The sequence below is a fragment of the Pinus tabuliformis genome, chromosome 3_1 (assembly GCF_031772625.1).
Source record: "Pinus tabuliformis cultivar Carrire ecotype Pingquan chromosome 3_1, CPIR1, whole genome shotgun sequence".
Lineage (NCBI taxonomy): Eukaryota > Viridiplantae > Streptophyta > Pinopsida > Pinales > Pinaceae > Pinus > Pinus tabuliformis.
In genome coordinates this window covers 681,853,715-681,860,012 of record NC_142301.1, presented here as the reverse complement: position 1 = coordinate 681,860,012, position 6,298 = coordinate 681,853,715, and the positions used below count along the sequence as shown (strand labels likewise).

Genomic DNA, 6,298 nt, shown 5'->3' with positions numbered 1-6,298 from the left:
CTTGTTGGAGCATTTCCAAGGTTTTTGCTAGTCAAAGTATCTCCTGGCGTTGATGTTTTCCTTTCAAGTTAGAGTATCTTTTGGTTTGTTTATTGATGGTCAGAGTAAATTTCGACATTGACATTGTAATGAGTGGTTGCTTGCTGTCAAGCTATATCTGGTGTTCCCTACGGGGTTTTTTGACGGACCTGCGTGCTTTGTTATCTTGTCTTTTTACATAGTTTTTGGTGCCCATGGGCTTGTTGTTTCTTAGGTTTCTCTGTATGATACTGAATATTCAGTCATATGTTTTATGCGAATATTTGGCACATATACTATATGCATGATTTATGTAAACATCTTTTTATCTAATAGAAAGTTGTTGGTTTTTTCTTTCCTAAAAAGGGAGTTATGAGATTATATACAAATGAGTGCCTTGTTAGTTTTTTAAAGTATAGTTTTAATCAACTATAGATTGTATTTGTGTTTCATAACAACTTATAGAAAAGCTTTTGAGATGGGGAGATTGCATCATTTTACAACAAGATGAGTGGCATGGTGCTCCCCCCATTGATCATGGTTGGTCACAATTTTAGGAGAGGCCATGAGAAAAAGGAAAATAAAATTAGAGTCTAATTGCCATTTTAGCTACAAACCAACATAATAGACCAACAATGTGTCTACAATAAAGATGCACAAGTGGTAGAGAGATTAAACTGCGGACTGATGATGCAGGTTGATGATGGGGATTGTTACCACAAAATCTAGCAGGCCTTGCAGAGGGAAACCCTACAAGACGAAAGCTAGATAAAGTGCTACCAATGGGGTGGTAGAGGCCCATGTCACCTCCAGCCAAACCCCTCTGCTCTTTACAGATTTTCACTGATGGGAGGAGTCTTGGTAAAGGGAGAATCCCTTAAAATGGATATGCTAATGATAAGGTACAAAGTGACTTTACTAAAGCTTATTTAAAGAGAGGCACAATGAAGGTACAAGGCTTCAAAGAAACAAAATGCTCTCAAAGAAAAGCCCTGGAAAAGAAGGCTCAAGACCTAGGGTTTTGAGATTTTCGATGGTGATAGGTATTCACAAACTCGAGGCCTGAAGGAAAGGGTTTCTTATAATGATATTCAACTAATCCAAGGCTCATGAAACCCTCAAGGAAGTCCTCAAGTTGAGAGGAAAAGAAACTAGGGTTTCCCTCTTAGAGCAACACCTAGTGCAAGATAGTTTATGGATGAAATCTAACGCCCACCAATATGATAGGTTAAGTAGCCTAGACCTATCCCTTGATGTTTAGGCTCTCAAATCACCAAAAATTCTCCTCCCTAAAATTTTGCTCCAAGCCCTAGATTTTTGCCCTAGCCTTAAAAGGACCGAATTTGAGAAGAGAAAATTATGGAGAAAATTCAAGGTTGATCACCAAATGATTGGACTAATGCCTTGTCCTATGGGGTTATGGAGTCAAGGATGTGCTAGATAAGCCAAATTCCCTTCTAAGAAGGTCGAAATTTAATGCCCTAGCTATCAAAATTTCAACAATTACCTACTTAATGGAATAATGGATCTTGATGGAGAATAACAAGAAGTACTCCACTAGGAACATCCATTACATGTTATAATGAGTACTGCATACACCATTCATCAAGAATTTCTTTAATAAACTGATATTCAACAATTTAGGGCAGAAAATTTTGATCTAAAACGAATAGTTCCATGCATTAAACATTCAAGAAAAAGATATTCAACAAATAAATTCCACTTACAAGATAACATGCAATATATCCTTCCATTAGATGAAGAAATAACTCCAAAGAATGTCAAAATCAACTTCCATACATCAAAATGCATCCAGGTATCTCCAAAATCACCCACAAGAAGCAAGTGCGAATTTTTTGAGAGGTCCGAATTTCATAAATTTGTTGATGATTGATCACAAACGAGTGATCTCAAATATGTATGTGACTAACTAAGGCCTATTTTAGCATAAAAGCCTCTCAAGTCATAAAATAATGGGCAAATACTAAGTGAGGTCACAAGTTGACCCCATAGCCAATGTAAAATCATAATAGATCACCCACAAGAGGGCCAAGATGCTGACATCATGCATGCTTAGCGCTAAAAAAATCATGTTCTAAGTGTTGGCCGCTAGATCTCCATACAAATCATTGTGTGGACCCCAGTTTGTGTTTGGGGCACAAAATGGGTCTCATGAGTCTCCTGGTGATAAAATAGCCTAATTCTGCTCCAACATTGAGGGCTTTGTGAATGGTGCTAACCCTCCCATGTCTCAAGGGGTGAGACAAACTTGATCTAGGCTTTGGTTTAATTGCCAAACCATGTGATCATTACTAATCCAGCTGGGGCACGTTAGTCTAAGTGCATCATCTCATGAATAATGTGGGGTAAAGTGCAAACTACTGGGGTTGTTGTAGGTGCCCATGGAATAGAATGATGCTTTGCAAGTGGTAAGAGTCCCATTGCTCTCAATGCTTCACATCTAGGGTGTCATATGCTTGTCTAGTGGAGTTGGGCCCTAGTTAAGTTGGCTAACCCATGATGAAAACCACCTGCTAATAACACATAATGTCTAATGTTGCATCTTCACCATGAGGTACAATAACCATTAGTGTATTTAAGTGGAACGAACTTGCTGGTCAAGTGTAATAGCCCTGGTGAAAAGGTCATGTAATAAAAGTTAATAAAGGCAAAATAAGATCACGGTTAAGGGACACTTATTCCAAGCTGAATGTTGGGCAAAGATATCCTAGTGGGCATCACTAGATGTGTGTTTTGGCTAAGGAAAATTGGCAAAGGCATTTTGGCACATTTATTTATGAAAATAAAGGAAATTAGGAGAAAAGTAAGGTGAAAGGTCACAGGTTGAATGTGAGGAGGAAATTGAAGGAAAATAATGGAAAATGAAGAAAATAGAGGCCTCATTCATAAAAAGGCTTCTGATGATCAGTTGGCAATTTTTTATCAATTCGAGTTTGGAGCTCTCTCAATATTCTCTCTCTCTCTCTCTCTCGCTCTTGGTCACTTAAAGTTTTCTTGGAGCACTCTAGTTTGGAGAAAAGGAAAGGGAAAGCAAGGAAAGGAAAGGAAAAACAAGCAAGGATCAAGGAAAGGAAAGCAGGATCAAGCAACTTCAGCAGGAATACTTGCAGGTAACCTTTTGCATGTGTGATTTCCTAGCTGGTTTGGACATGCATGGCTTTGCATGTTGGTGTATGGTTCTCTTGCTGTCGGTGGCATGGTTTTGTCGGGTTATGACAGTGGATTTCAACCTAGCCTAGCCTTTTTCCGGATGCCATGGTATGTTGGGATGTTATTTCGGTTTTTGAGCTTTGGAATTGCCGGATGGATTTCAGAATCCGGGGCGGAGGTGGTATCAAAGTTCATTCCCAAAGGCCTAAGAATCCCTTTACTGATTTTGGTGGGATACACAGTAAAGCCTGAGGGAGCAGTCTCGGTTTAGGGCCTAGTGATCTGGGTTTGGATTGCGGTAAAGCTTGAGAGACAAGGAGACAAAAAATTCCTCAAGGATAGTGATGGATTCCGGATGGCATTCCAAGTTCTGTTCGGTTGTGATTGGAGCACTAGTTTTGGTGTGATCACGGTTTGAGGAGGGTGGGGTGGTTTAAGCTCTGGATTCCCTTGGTTGTTCTATGAGATCCCACATTCATGCTTAAAATATGGCATGGGGGTGACTGGCTGAAAGAGAGATTTGGTTTAGCCATGTCTATGGTCGGGTGGTACGTGGAAGTCCCGAACCTAGTCGGATTTGACTATGATTAATAAAAGCTAAGTTCTCTTACTTTTGCACTGATTTATATGTGGATTTAATGGCTGTCATATCTATGATATTTATATGGTTTTATGTTGGTTATAAGCATGGTTGAATAATTGGTTTATGTCATGGTTATTTCATATATTTGCTTGTAACTATTACATGGATGGATGCAAGACCTAATTGATGATGTAGTAGTTCAATGGAGAAGGAGGTGATCCTTCTAGTTATGTTTCATAAGTTGTTTCAGTTGTTTATTCTCCATCTTGTATCCTAGACCTGTAGGTTGCATTGATGCCAAGTGTTTGATAGAATGTCAATCCCAGTTGGGGATGCTCAGGCCTAGTCCCGAGGTTGATTTTTGATTGTTCAACATCGCTATCATGTTTTTAATGAATTTTGGAAGTCACAACAAGTTCTGTGCAGAGGCCAGGATTCTGGGCTAGAAAAGTGGCTTAAATCCCAGGGTCGGTGGCACAAAACTAACAATTTTGGTCTACAGTCACTGGTAGGCAGGCCTGTGAAAGCAACTTTGGGTTTATGGTTGCTCCCTTGCCCATAGCATTAGAGCGACTATGGCCTAAGAGCTGCAGAATAGCAGTGGGACCCAGGGACAGGCTGTTTGAGTGACTGACTTGTCTCTTGAGGGTTCTGTTGATGATGTTGGATGACTGTATGTGATGTTTCGTCGATTCCACTTCCTTAAGGAGGCATAGGAGGTCGAATTTGATCATAGTAGCATCTCTCATGTTTACCCCGGTTGGCATGGTTATTTTGGGTAGACCTGGGAGCAGGGGCTACAGATTGGTATTAGAGCATGGTTGTGCCCTCTTTGGGTCACATCTGGTGCTACAAATATGGGTGAATGTGTTGGTCATGTGTGCATGTCAGTTGCGTGTGTGGCTCTTACACTTGCATTCCATGTGCTTGTTGCACTGCATCAAATTGATCATGGTAGTGGTAAGGTTATCATGATGAACTTGATGTCGATTTTATGGAATGCATTGTCATGAGTATATGACTAGTTATACAATTATATGCAGCTTGATTACATCCTTGTACGCTGGATTGCATTCTTGGTTATTTGATTACATGCATCAGTCTTGTAGGTTGATTACAAGAATTGATTGCGTATGCTCGACTACATGCGATTATGCGTATGTGTAGTTGATTAGGCATTACTTATGCAAGTGGATAGTTGCATGAGGCAATGTGTATACTGGAGTAATGGTTGTTGTCATGCATGAGGTCATAGCATGCATTGTTGATATGGCCTTGCATTGATGACTAGACCCTAGTTAGTATGATGGTTATGCGTTGATGCACTTATTGATATATGTCTATATGTTATTATGGTTATGTTGTACATGCATCACGCTGATTTGATGATCTTGCAAACAAGGTATCCTCCCCGAGTTATGCTAAGGTACGTTGATTTATGGTGATTTGGTTTAGCTGACATAGTATGCCTTGTAGGAAAGAGATCAAATGGCTAGCAAGGTGGTAGACTACATAGAATCTCCCTATGAATCAGATGGGCAGCGTGGTGTGGGGCACTCTTCTGACTTGGCAGACACATTGAGAATCCTGAAGGAAGAAATAAGGAGTTGCAAAGTAGACAATGACAAAATCATGCAGGCACAAGAGAAACAAGCAGAGGTGAATGTGATACTACTTTAAAGTTTGTTAGATTTGCAGCGATAGGGACCACTTCGGATCAACCATGGACATGAGGACAGAACTAATGGGGCATATGGCAGTAGGTCTCTTAGTAGACACAGGTCGGATAGATTTGACACGATCAGAGATGGTAGGTTGTTGGACACTCCGGATAGGAGAGGTGATTGACACAGGTACTATTCCAGTTCTGGCTCTGATAGGCATCATGACTGTCATTGTCATCATCCTTATAGGAGGAATGATAGAGGATACTTGCCAGATGAGTTCAAGAAGGAAAACTCACCTACTTTTGATGGAGAGATGAAGAAATCGCAAGATGCAGAGGCTTGGTTGCTTGGCATGAGGAAATTCTTCTGATTGCATGACTACTCAGAAAACATGAAGGTAAGGATAACCCTTTTCAGTCTCAAAGGTAAAACGGATATTTGGTGGGAAGACGTGAAGAATGTCAAGGACATACATGAGGATGATTTGACTTGGCATGCGTTTGAAAGGCTCTTCAAGAAGAAGTGCTTGTTTGAGAGGTATTATGATGACAGAGCTAAGGAGTTTTATGAGTTGCGGATGGGTTCTATGACAGATGAGGAGTATACTAGTAGATTTTTGGAGTTGTTGAGATATGTGCCTTACCTCAGAGAGGAGAAGGCCAAGGTTTAGAGATTCATCAGTGGATTGCCAGTTGCATACAAAGACCGGATTGAGTTCGATGAGCCTAGATCGTTGGAGGAGGCCATCTGAAAGTTGAAGCATTGTTATGAGCAGTCGAAGCACAAAGTTGAGCCGAAACATGACTTGAAGAGAAACGAAAAAGCTAAAGGAAAATGGCCACCAAAGCGAGGAAGACCT

The 6,298-nt window shown here is 40.5% G+C and overlaps 1 protein-coding gene across 1 annotated transcript in view; it reads left to right on the top strand.

Annotated features, from left to right (window-relative positions):
* LOC149188933 (defensin-like protein) overlaps positions 1-6,298 on the top strand; it is a 170,550-nt gene that overhangs the window by 30,790 nt on the left and 133,462 nt on the right. The window lies entirely within an intron of this gene.